The sequence below is a fragment of the Anser anser genome, assembly GCF_964211835.1.
Source record: "Anser anser genome assembly, chromosome: 3".
NCBI classification, from domain to species: domain Eukaryota; kingdom Metazoa; phylum Chordata; class Aves; order Anseriformes; family Anatidae; genus Anser; species Anser anser.
In genome coordinates, this window is record NC_139722.1 from 84,687,274 (window position 1) to 84,700,510 (window position 13,237).

General features: G+C 36.9%; 1 long non-coding RNA gene across 8 annotated transcripts; it reads left to right on the forward strand.

Moving 5' to 3' along the window:
• The first annotated feature begins 2,665 nt into the window (after positions 1-2,665).
• On the forward strand, positions 2,666-13,037 carry LOC310896478. Of its 8 annotated transcripts, XR_014581525.1 has the most exons (7): positions 2,681-3,586; positions 4,919-5,005; positions 7,216-7,745; positions 11,401-11,514; positions 11,808-11,891; positions 11,978-12,274; positions 12,876-13,037. It is a non-coding gene; the product is annotated as an uncharacterized lncRNA (long non-coding RNA). The 8 variants fall into 8 exon arrangements; XR_014581524.1 differs by having other exon boundaries at positions 2,666-3,586; positions 4,919-7,745; XR_014581526.1 differs by having other exon boundaries at positions 2,683-5,005.
• Positions 13,038-13,237: the final 200 nt, after the last annotated feature.

Consider the following 13,237-nt stretch of genomic DNA (forward strand, 5'->3'; position numbering starts at 1 on the left):
TCTTCTCTCATTTGATAGGCCTTTTTGTAAGTATTGTACAGTCTTTCCAGACTTTAAACTTTACATTTCATATACAAACTATAAGCTGTTCTTCCTAAAAAATATACAGGAGATTAATGAGTGTGGCATGTGACGGAGCCAAACCATTCTTTGAAGGAGATTACTTCAGCTACTGTTACAATAAGCACCTCAACGTGTAACCTTAATACAGTGCTCTGGCAAAGGATCTAGCAGGCTTTTTTGTATGTATAAGATAGAGAATATGAAGAAGAACTGAAACGATCGATCTGCATTGGTTCATAGCGTTGATAAAGCTGAGACTAATATAGTTGTGTCCAGTTCTGATACTCTCTGTTCAAAAGCAATGTACAAAATTGGAGAAGGATTTAGGATCACAAAAATGATCTGCTGAGTGAAGAAAAAGTTTTACAATGTGAGGTCTAAGAAATCGGTTTGTTTCCTGTATTTTGATAAAAGAAACATTTTCATAATGCTTGCAACTTTGCACAAGAAAATTGACCTAATTTAACGTCAGGCTTAGGTATTCTATCAGCTATGCTGTAGGAATTAGAAAGGTATGGTTTTCCCCAGTACGCAATGGCTAAATTACTGTGAGGTGAAGGCCTTTCTTAGACTTCATCTTTGAACCAGCAGTACTGCAATTCGCTGGCTTTGGAATTCTTATACCAGGATTCAGCCAGATACTCCTTTACCAGGAATCATCAGACACTGCTTCATTCTGTTGAGGAAGCCCACCATTAATTTAGGATAACAGATGATTTTAAAACCTTCTTCAACAATTAGCATGAAATGTATACTTTGGGAAGCTGTTCTGTACACTTCTGGATTCTGCTACCAAGACTCACAGGGAACTCACTGTCAATGAATGAAGCAATCTCAAAGCTATCAGTAAGTCTATCATTGGCAAGCCCCTGCATCTTCCATCCCCATTTCCAAAGAGAACAAGTCTCAGCAGAGAATACCGTATTTATCTTTAGCTACAATGGTAATCACCTATGCCATTGATAGTAACAGTGATGCAGAGAAAATCCAACATTTTCAGGCTGCTTCATGCAACCCAAACTCGGGGAGCAAGCTGCAATCTCTCACTTGGGGAGAAAGTGGAAGGTACTGGATGCCCAGAGTTAGCACACACATTCCCATGTCCTTTTAAATCAGATTAGTAAATGTATCGAGCCAACTTTATAAACAGAAATTTTTGAGATAATTCTGCTTATGTTTTCCTCAAGCACCTTTATGCAGTCGAATCTGGTTGCTTTCAGGTGACTTCCCTAGTCACTACTGTGATGTAAATGCACAGTTAAGCCCTTCGTTTGAAGATGTCTGATTATTTCAGACTTCCTCCTCCCTGCTCCCTCCCCACAGCATGCTGCTCAGTTTCTCTTTCAGTACCCACTCTCACCTGCAATGGCGACAGGATTTTTAAAATGCCTGTGTGTATCTGCCATTCCACCAGTTTTTTCCTCCGCCCAAATCAGTCAAAATGGATTGCTTCTTGGTAAGTTATAGATTTCATGCAGTTGATTTCAGGAGAGGATTCAAGGACAAAGGTCTTGCCATTAATATATTGAAGTATAGAGCCTTAAAAAACCGTATGTGCATCCAATGATATCATCACTACGCTCTGCATCAAAGCACAAAGTAGCCTGATTATTCCTTTGTCAGAACCAGTTGAGCTTTCAAAGTTTTCAATCAAGCTGCCAATTCAACTCTTAGTATTCTCCTTCAAGGAGTGCTAAAAATACTAGTGAACAAGCCTTGCCATTTCAGACTCTCAGATCACAGATGGGAAGTACAATCAGGTGTCTTCAGGACTGTTTTCAGGGACTGATGATTTTCTGAAATTGATTTCTTTATGGAAAGCTACAGTAGGAGCGCCCAGCTAGGTACTGCATTTAAGGGCTGCCTGAGTCAACAGTCTCTGACCAACAGATTTCAGATTGAGTGCCACAGTACGTTGTCTTATGCCTATCATTTTACCTCAATACACGCCCAAGTTTACAAAGAGTGAAACTGGATAAGATCTCTGTAATTCTGCTTATTTCCATCTGCCTAATTCCAGGCTGCACTGAACGTGCTAAAGGGTTCAATAGTAAGCCCACATCTCTCCTAACAGTGATCAGTCTCCCCTCCAAACTTGACCTTTCTGCATTTCAAAGTATGAGTTGTCTGCAAATTTAAAAAAAAAAAAAAAGTGTGATTTTCCAATAACCCTCTGAACTGTTTATATTTGTGATGAGAAGTACAGTACTATCAGTACAGTACTATCAGCTCAAACTTCATTCTTGTACAGGGATTTCTCACGTATCAAAAAGCTTAGGAAAGTAAAAGCATATCCAGTAGATCTCTTTTACCTTTAGAATTAAATTAAAGCTAGTCTAAAGTTCATCCCAACAAGCCAGCTTTTTTGTATTTTCTTTAAAACTGCATAGCCTTAAAAAAATCTTATCACAAAGAATAATTGAAGAAAAAGTAAGTTTTCTACCAACCTGGAAAAAAAAAAAAAGGTAGTTTGTTAAATAGTCTAGGAGTGGAAGCTTCGGGAACTATGTTCTGACGGTTTATGTAACAACAAACTGGAGCCATGTTTGCTTGTTACTCGTAATTGAAGCACAGTTTCTGGAGACCAATATTTAGACATATGCAGGATGATGTATATAGGTGTATATTTAACAGCTTTCCAGAGTTCCTAATATGAGGTTTGAAAACAATCCATTAACATGGATTTTAGCTTTGCTAATATGGATGGAGCTATTGTACTTTTTATTGCTGATATGGAGAGTGAAACGGATGTGAGATTTAATTCTTAATAAAATAATTTGGTAACACACTGAAATTATTGGAAAGGGTTTTTTTGTGAATAGAGTTCAGAATGCTTAAATAATAGATGAAAAATTGTACAAAAATGCTAATTCTTATAGCATATAAAAATGAAAAATAATTTACATGTTTGTGCAGTGCATACATATTAAATGAAGCTAATTTATGAATACCATCTTTTCTTTTTTTTTTAGGGCCTCAGGTGTAGTCTGTGTAGAAAGATGTAATTTCTCTACTTATTCTCTACCAGGACAGTGGCCTGATGGAATCAATGCAGAAAACTATTGAAATATTTTTTTCTTTACTCAGATTACTGTCTGAAATAGCTGCAAAAGCATTATTTGTACTTGATCCCAACAGGCTGCTATAGATGAAAATTTTACCCAATGCGCTGTTAAAAGAAAAAGTTAAAGAAACAAAGTAAAGAAACTGGGGGCTGCAATTTTTCTGTTATCTAAATTTTTAGTTATGTGTTCTGGGTAATGCTGGTATCAGTTGTTGGCTACAAATCTTTAGAACCTATGGTCATCTTTGAGTAAACTTTTTAAAACATAAGGAAGCTTAAACTGTATAGTAGAAAGACTTGCTGCTTTTAAGTCATAAAGATTGGCAGGTTGAATTCTTTCTGTGTAAACAATTGACACTATATTGTATCAAGAAAAAACAAAATGATTAACAAAATGATTGTTGATTTTTTTTTCCTTTCATTAGGAAATTTCTGTGGCATCCAACAGTTGAGGACCAGGTGAGAGTTACAGATTTCATTCTAGTTGGGCTGCTTATAAAAAAGAGAAGTGTGGTGCAATATTCAACGTACAAGTACAACTTCCCCATTTTCAGATAGCCCGTTATGACTGGAATGAATATGGTTGCCTAATGGAACTTCATAATCAAGAGCATATCCAACCTGTTATTTCTTTGTAAGTAAACTGCTGATAAGTTGTGAGGCACGAGGAAGACTTCTTCCACCAATGTTGCGTACGGGTGTGAAGCTGCAGAAACTATCCAGGTCCAATGGCAAGAGTAATATTATCAAATCTTTATGTTCCTTTTTGTACATAGTACAAGACGCTTTAGTCCCAGTGGGTACTGTTGCACCACATCGGTATTGTAATTCCAAGATGCCCTAGGATGTCTTAGAGTAAGGCATCTTGTCAGCATGCTGCCTACCTGTCTGATCCTCTGCAGCAGCAGCAGCTCTACATGCTCCCTGCTCCATGCACAGTTACGAATACAAAGGCTGTTTGTGTGCTTATCCTTTTCTACTGAGATACCACATTCCTTGTTCTACAGATACAATGGCGATTTTTGTTAGAAATGCTGAAGCAAATTTTATATTATGGGAGATAAAAGGCAGAACTGACTAAGGGTATACTTCATCCATCAAAAAAGTAAGTCAACCACCGAGGATGTAATTTAAATGCTTCAGGCATAATGGTCTACATGCAAAATATGACTGTTGTTACATATATTGAGACCTCTTTAGGTTGAATGGATGTATTAACAGCTTAGTATTTTAGCATTTAATGTAGTGGATTGAACATCATACATTATTCAAAAATAAGCATGTGGGAGGTATCAAAATGATACACTAAACAGAAGAAAAACCTGCCCATGAGAATGTGGTTTGGGAAATGAAACTTAAAAATCTCTTTGAAATTTTAGACTTCCTTCTCTCTAAAGAGGAAAAAAAAAATAATACCCACTAATCCACATGGTCTTGTCAAAATAAATTCTGCCCAATCTCTTTACAACTAAAATGAGTACATTACTTCCTTTTTCAGGAGAATGGCAAAGGATATTTAAGCCAACTCCTCATCTACATATAGTGGTAAGGGAACTTTGATGGCCCCCTCTGACAGCCCAGTTTATGAAAGAAATGGTTGGAGCAATGCTGGAGGTTTGGACATGATGGTTGATACTTACTCATTTGCAACCCTGACAAAGACAATTATCTCCTAAAGAGAAGTAAATCAAACATACTGAAACATGATGCCGCCTTCTTGTGTACCATATTTGCAAATGATACACATTTCAATTTTACATTTTTAATCTGTTCAATTTCTATTTTTAACAGGAAGGTTGTCTGTATAAAGCACCATCTTGGCCCATGATGCTTAATGAAAGTAAAAACTTTACATTGGATGAAGTATGGGGACTGCAGGTACGAAAACATATGTTTAGAAATAGCTTGTAATGCTGTGAATAAAATGTATTGTCATCTTGCTTCGTGTTCTTGCATTGCTAATATCCTTGGAGGAGGGGCTATGGACAAGCACTGACAAGGTGGAATAAAGCTCATATGACAATACAGCCTTGATTTAATCGTACTCAGAAAGGATAGTTTTATACCAAAAATATGTTATTAGCATTGTTATCATATTGTGACAAAAGCAAAGGTATCACTTAGTGCTCAGCAAAGCATTCTTTGTGGGCAGCAGTAGAATAATTGAAACCCTTTTGTAATATAAATAGTAGAACACAAGGAAGAGTGCTAGACAGGAAGCCAGAAGAGGATTATAGAGAACTAAAAAAAAATCCTCAGATGCAAGCACACAACAAGAAGCTGTTAGGAGAGTGGGTTCAAGCCAATGGAAGTGGAATAAGCAGCAAAAACTCTGTACAACTTTCCTAAAAATTAAAGGCAAAGAATGAGTTATTTCTTGCACACAGGGCTGGAGTATCTGGCTTGAAATTTCTGCAAAATCCTGCGTTCTGTATGTTGTTCAGAGAAACATATTTGTTTGACATCTTCTCCGCAGCAAAGCCAGAGATGGATTTTGTCTTCTGATGCCAGTTCGGAAAGGACTCCATTTGAATATCCTATTTATCAGTAGTTTCCTTGGCAGTTAGGTCAACTTCATAGTGTTTATTTCCCATCTAAAAAAATTTCTTTCACAGGACCCCAAACTTGGGCTTCTGCTCAAAGGGGCAATAATGTAATTACAAATCAGTAAGCTTTTTTAGTAGTCCATCTGTGGTCTTGACAGTAGAAGCGCAGCTATAGCTACATTTAGGGTAAATCTTTTGAAATCTATTTCATCGTTACAGCTAAATCTATCTGTTTACAATACTTCTACTATCAGAGTATACTAAAACTGTTTTGATTAGAAAAGGACACTCAATTCTAGCTATTATAATGTAGCTATATGTAATACTAGCTAGAAAATATCACAGCTAAACGTTCTGCCTGTTTGGTGTTTAAACCCAGGTACCGAAAAGACAGGACGCAGCTTCCCCAAGGTGCTTTGCTCATGCTGACATGTGCAGCAAGTTCCCAAGCTAGGAGACCCACAGTCATAACCAAACACACTATCCACTGTTTTTCGCCACTTTGTCAAGTCCTGCCTAAATGACTGACAGGAGATGGTTGCCTTTGACTGAGACCAACAACCAAATCATTTTTGGAATTGCCAGAGGCTCTGGCTTTTGGAAGGAGGGGAAAAAACATCTGAACCCTTTCATTCAAGTGACAGTAATTCCTATACAGAGTCCTCCCCCTGACATACCAAGTCACCATCAAAGGAGAGCACAGAGTAGAAAGCCTACCCAAATACCAAAAACTTCCATCAGCAGCAGCACGCGCAACTTGAAAATCCTCAGTGGCTGATCTATTGGCTAGCACAGACACGTACTTCTGACCATCCAGATAGTTGTTACGATACAGACAAAGGGTCCTTTACATTTGACAGTACAGCCAGAAGTTCAACATTACGACAGCCAATGTATGTAGAGCCTGAACAGTGGAAACTTTCTCTTCTAACTTCTCTAGCCTCACAACCTTCTGATACCTCTTAAAAAATAAAAGAACCTTCCTTCAGTATTGGCCATTTTTTATCTCCCAATAGGCACAGAATGACTATATGTTATTAATAAAAAAGTGACTTCACAGGACAGTCATTTGAAGCTCTTTTTGGAAGCATCTTAATCTTCATTTGACATCTTTCATCAGACTTTGATTTCAAAGCCATCGTTTCCAGTTAATCCTGGCCTTTGGGATTCCACTCATCTGATCTGGCAAAACCCACTGTACTTTAGAGTTACATTACAAAACGTAGAAAACAAGTACTGTATTGCACTGCTAGCAAGTGTCAGTTATGGATCCCATTAAGAAAGGCACTTGGACTATTTTAGGTATTGATTAAACCAACATTTATTGGCGATATGAAAAGGTAAAAGGGGTATCATAGATACCTTACATCCCTTCAGATGCTGGGAACCCCAAGTCGTACAGCATTAGCTGGACCTTTAGTCAGGGCACAGCCTGCTGCACAGATACCACCCGTGGTGAGATTTGCCAGCACTGGAGTCTTTAGAGCTATTATAGGATTTTCTTGGAAGTAACCAACTCTATTTATCATTTCTATTCTCAAGTGAAAAGATATGTGAACATGCTGCTTCACGTCAAGATAAGACGAGACGTGCCAGGCCAGGTGCCAAGAAAGAGCCACGTATAGCCTTCTCCTCTGCAATTAGTAGGTTCATCCAACATTCAAGCGATATGTACAGCACAGCACACGCATGTGCCTGTTCAAGTCAGCTGTTACGTGGGTCATTAACTCCTTGATGTACAACAGCCTTCTGGTTAAGGCCACTACAAGCACCTGTTCCTGCAGGACACGAGCCTGTCTTCACACAGCCTCATTAGCCGCCTCCTTAGTGGCAGAGGAAGGAACAGCTGGGACAGAGCCTTAATGATAATGAGGACCTTAAGCACATCCATTGCCTATAAAATACGCTCCCCCCACCCAGTTTTATATCAAGCTGTTCTTTTAATGGAATCTTAATTAAATTTCTACATCTGTTGAAAAGAAAATCCTTTGACTATGGGACTACAAGCTTCTTCTAAACTTGTCCTCTAAGATAACCTCTTCAATAGTCATTACCTTGCCCTATTAATTTAGGTGAGAGAGTCAGTTCCTCATGGCTAACCTTTCTTTTGTATAAAGATAATGTGACTTTTAGAACATACATAAAACTCTTATCCAAGACGGTTTTTGACATTTAACTCAGTAAAATCTTTGTATGCATCTTTTTTCCTATAAAATTCATTCTTCTTCTCTAGAAGCACCCCCTCATATCTTATATGTTAGTGTACCTGGTCTATATTAACAGGATAATTTTCTAACAAATAGAGTTTATGTATGCATATGGATGGTATTAATGTAGACATGTATATACAGACAATAATATATTTTGAGAAGAAACTTTGAGTAAGTAATTTTTTATTATTTTTTTTTGCTGCTTGATTGATTAGATTCCCATTGGAAGCCATGTCAGGAAGTCATAAGTGTTTGAAAGAATGTAAAGAGAATGTATGAACCACAAAATCTGTTTGTTGTTGTTGTTTTAATTTCTTGTTTGTGGTGGTTTTTTTGTTTGTTTTTTTTAACCTTCAAGTAGCCAAGCTGGATAGGAAATAATAGAATACGTTACATAAAATCCACAGAGCTAATACTTTGTCCTGTCTGCCCAAGATGTTCTTGTCTGGAGTTCAGCCATAATTATGAAGCATCTTCATAACTCTTTCAGATTAAGGAAAATATTTTCTGAAGCATCAGAAGTAAATTCTGAGGCACTTTAAAGTTCCCTACCTATTTTATATTCTGCCTTTTCTGTCCAGTAGTAGCCTTGAGATCTGTATAACAGAGACCGAGTATGATAAACTGAATGCAGACTGACTTCCAACTATAAGATCAGCAAGTTCTCTAAGAGGTCATCTTAAGGAGAGATACATGTTTTTTAAGGACTGATATTTGTATTTGGTAAATTACTGGTAGTTTCTTAATAGTGCTGTGAAGGGACTGAATTACATAATTTACGTTCATTGGACATTTAATTTGTGCTCAATTGAACATTTACATAGCAGAATCTATTTATCATTTTTAGCCACTACCTGCATATTAAAGAAAACAAAAACAACAACAAAAACTGTCTGATTGTTTTTCAGAACTACCTCAGAAGCAACTCTTTTTGTTTCTGTTCAGAATTACGGATCTTGTGTTGAGTTTCATGAGAACAGAACAAATGAGGGATGTATGAGCAGAATCAAATTTTAAATAGCACTTCTAAGAATTACATTGTTTGGGCTTCTAGTCCTAATGCCATTTATCTGTTCAGAGTGAGGATATTAGACCCAAACTACAGGTTATTGTCTTCTTTAATGTGAAAAAGTGTAATGATATGGGGCAAAAAAAAGATAAAATGCTGACCATTTGTATTTTTAAAATATTTCTTCCCCAGGATTTCCTTTTGCTTTGGTGTTAACAATATTTTCACTGTTCCCTAGCTCTAACTTAGAAATGATTCTGATATCATTCTCAGAATCCTTGACTTCTCCATTTTTCAGATTAGTTCACAGCATAAATACTTACTACATAGTCTCAAAACAATGAGGCAGCTACAAAAAAAGAACCACACTGCTTGTAAACACAGGTAATCTGAAAATCTTTGAAAATGTCCTATCATGTTATGTTTTACAAGAACTTATGAGAGTATAGTTTCTATTGAAGAATTTTTGCCTTCCTTTTACATTAAATTAACAATTTTGTATGTTAACATTTTCATCCGCTCCGAATTCTAAAAAAAAAATAAGTTGATCTGTGTAATATTTAGTGTACTACCCCACATTCCATATATTTTGGGGAATATACAATAAACCTGAAAATTCTGACAGTTCAATAAAACAAACAATGTTCACGTTTCCTTATTAAGTAATTCTACTGGCTACCCTTACAGTTGAAACCAACAAGTTTCCTGTGCCAGGACCCTTCTTCACAACCTGAAAAAAGAGAGTTTTGGCTTCTCTTCTCCTCCTCTTTCAAGTGTACATGCTTGAACCCCCAGCAGAGAGGTCAGTTTGAAAACAGTGAGGACTGGTTAATGCACTGCAGTTTCTACAAAATTCCTTGCTTATACTAAACCTACAGTAAAGGGAAGACTCTTTTCAAGTCTTCTCTAGCCTCTCTCAAAGCTGTAAGTGTTCCTTTTTATCCTGATTTTTGCAGAGACATATTAACTATGTTTAAAGCCCTGCTGATACTGCTGGGCTAACTCTTGTAGAATGTGCTTTTTCCAAAGCACGGCACGTGTAAAAATCTGTATTTACATACCCAAATGCTCACAAATGTTGACTCTACTGCCGAAAAATTAATCATAACTGCAAATGTACTAAAATTTTACAAGATAGTTCAAGTGTTACTTATAACTACAGAAGGGTTTAAATAATTTTAATACTAATTCTAATCTGTTTAACAAGAACTTAAATTTTTCATTAAAATATGCAAGGACGGGTGATGTTGGGAACTGGACAGTTTCATAAGATTCTCTGCCTTTGCTCTCAATTATGAAAATAACCTAACAGCTTTTCTTATTTCAGTTTTTGAGATTTAAAAGCATTCTTTGCAGTCCGTACATTAATAATGGAAATGCATCAGCTAGTAAATGTTTCTAAATATGACTATTATTTAATATATTAAATTTGTTTTCTGTGTTCTGTACAAAAGATACCTGGTATTGGTAAGGTTTTTAAACAAAATGAACTTCTAAATACCCCAGTACTTTTTACTTAAAACAGGCTTTATTCTTGAACCTTAATCAAATGAATCTTGTTTATTAAAGGATGATTTTGTAAGCACTTTTTATATCTCTATAGTATTATTTCATGTATTTAGTTTCATATATAAAGGGCATGCTAGTCAATGTAACTTTAACTTGCATGTTAAAGGTCAGTGGTAGCTAGTAGTTTTTCAACAGACATCTTCCAAGCTGAGCTAAGTTAAGCTACAGGTGTGAGCCTCATGCTTGAGTTAGCTTCGCCTCTTTATGGCTTTCACTAGCTTACCTGAAATATTAGCATTATTTTTCAATGTAAAGTCTGATAGAAATACTTGTGCAAAATTTCCACTCTGTAGAAGGTTTGCAGCCAATTCAGTTCCAAAAATGAGTAGCACAGTCCACAGAGGGAATATTATATGTCCTTGAAGGCATTTTTTTTTGATACTGCATGTTTTACTGATATTTAACAAATGTTAACTCTATCTTAATAGCATGCATTTTGATTATATATCCTCTCAAGCTTATTTACTCCTTCAGTATATAAATGCAAGGGTTATAATATTTGTTATAACAGTTAAGTCTTACTTGCATCTACTTTTTAATTCCAGCTGAAGACATTTTTGCACTTCTAGCCAGAATTTTCTTATCATCAAGTTAAGATACCTTGCAAAGCTTATGCTGTTAATGGCAATTTTTCTGTTTTTCCTAAAATAAGTTTAATTAAACTCCATAGTAAATAAATGGTGAAATTCTTACAATCACATTTGATGTTCACAGTTTATGAAATTTTTCATAAAGATTATAAGAGTTGTAGAAATCTGGCTTGAATACATGCACATTTTTAAACATTGTTACTGATTCATTTTGCATGACTCATATCCCATCTATTTCTGTACATTTTGTACCAAGACTGAAATCAGAAAAAAAAAACAGTAATCAACTTAGAAATCTCACCTGCAGTGAAAATCTGTTCCTACTGAAGTCAGTCTTCCCTTAAAACAGGTTGGTCCCCTGGGCGAGAGCACAGATGAGAGCCCTCCAGTTCCTCCCACAGCATTTGCCCATCTGTGTTCCACCTTACCTGTGAGGATGTCCAATGCGTGGGACGCACAGGAGGTTTGTAGCAACACCTGTGTGGGGCACTCTGCATTCCTCTGTGAATCTAAGCTGCCTTGGTGTTCTCAGTTCTCCATTACGGCTGAAAACTGGTGCTTCTCTACTGTTTCTGTATCTTTGAAAACAAAACAGACAATGGCATTTTCCATAAAGACAAGAACACAGACTGCTCTTTTAAATGCATTTCTCCCATACAAGCAATTTAAAATGTTATGGTATAAACTAAATGTCATAAAACTTCATAGATGGACAGACAATGATTTAGTTTTTTGCTCTTCTCTGAGATTTTCCAGGTTCCAATTCAGGGCTCAAGAAGCTTGGCTTTCAGTTTTACAAAGCAGAAACCCTGGATTTCACACATTAACACTTCTTTTGAGGTAACAGTGCCCACGGCTGACCACTACCCCCTACCCTAAGATGCCTAAAGTACATACACAAGGGTCCTAGAAGTAATATCTTGTAGGAGACTTATCCTGAGCAGCCTGTGCTGCATTCTGACATGGAAAGAAGAGCTTGGCCTGACTCCTCTCCACCACCTTCTCGTAAGACTTTCCAAACTGTAGCTACTTAGGATCAAAAGTCATCTTCAAGGAACAGAGAAGACCCCATGAGCTCAAGAACTTTGGTCACCACAGTTACTCAGCCAAGATGTCACTTATTCTGTGCATGCCAAGGTAGCAGCATCAGTTTCAGCTCCTCTGTGCCATCAGCACGCAGGGCCTGGAATAGTCAGCTGCTTTTTCGGGACCTTACTTACCAGGTACTTACTGTTCTATTATTGCAATCTTCTGATTTCTCATCAGTAAATTCTAAACTGCTAGCCATTTCTGTAGCACCTCCACTTTGGTACCAAATGTGATAGAAATTTATATGGTAGAAAGAGTTTTTTTTTGTGTACTTTAGTGCCACGTACTGTAGTGTCACAGGTCAAAGTGTCTTTTACCATCATCACTGGTGCACATCCCTGAATTAGTTAGTAGTCCTGTAGTTGCCACTGTTGCAGAGTCCGTAATATTGTCCTTGTTTGTATCCATACTAAGCCTCAGGAAATCATGGTTTTCTACCCCTTCATCACTGGAGAGGTAAGGTACTTGTTGCAGATCTGGAGTGAGATCTTGAAAATCATATGCTGTCCTCTGATAATATCTGAACATCCAAATTGCTAAACTGATCATAGTATCTTGAAGTAGCCCCATACCATACTTGCTCACTCTCCAAACTACACCTATAAATACAACCTGGTATGAAATATACCGTCTAAGGCATAACTTTCTGCAGCATTCACATATGGTTAACATTGTGTCTGACACCTAGCTAATCTCCAGTCTTTTTGCTCATAAGGCTTTTCCTGTCTTTTGCAGATAATGGCATGAAAATATCACTGTATCACTGAGAAAGACAGAGATATAGCATTGTGGTACTACTCTGTGTAATAAGTCTAATATTTAAATACCAAAGTTCAGCTTCCAAGTCAAATAAATGACACATTAGAACTTTTTCAGCCTTCTTCATATAAATGTGGATTTTATCTCTCTCTTATCACTACAGGCTAGAAGTTATGTTTTCCTCTTTCTTCACATTGCATCTTGTAGACAAGGAACAAGCAGGAGAGTGAAGAAAATCATTCGCTAGAAGTCACTGCAGACTTTTGTACTTCTCTTTTCCAGTTAACGCATACTGTTAGTTGGAAATGAAGTCCCTGCCTTTTCAGAGGTTTTTGACC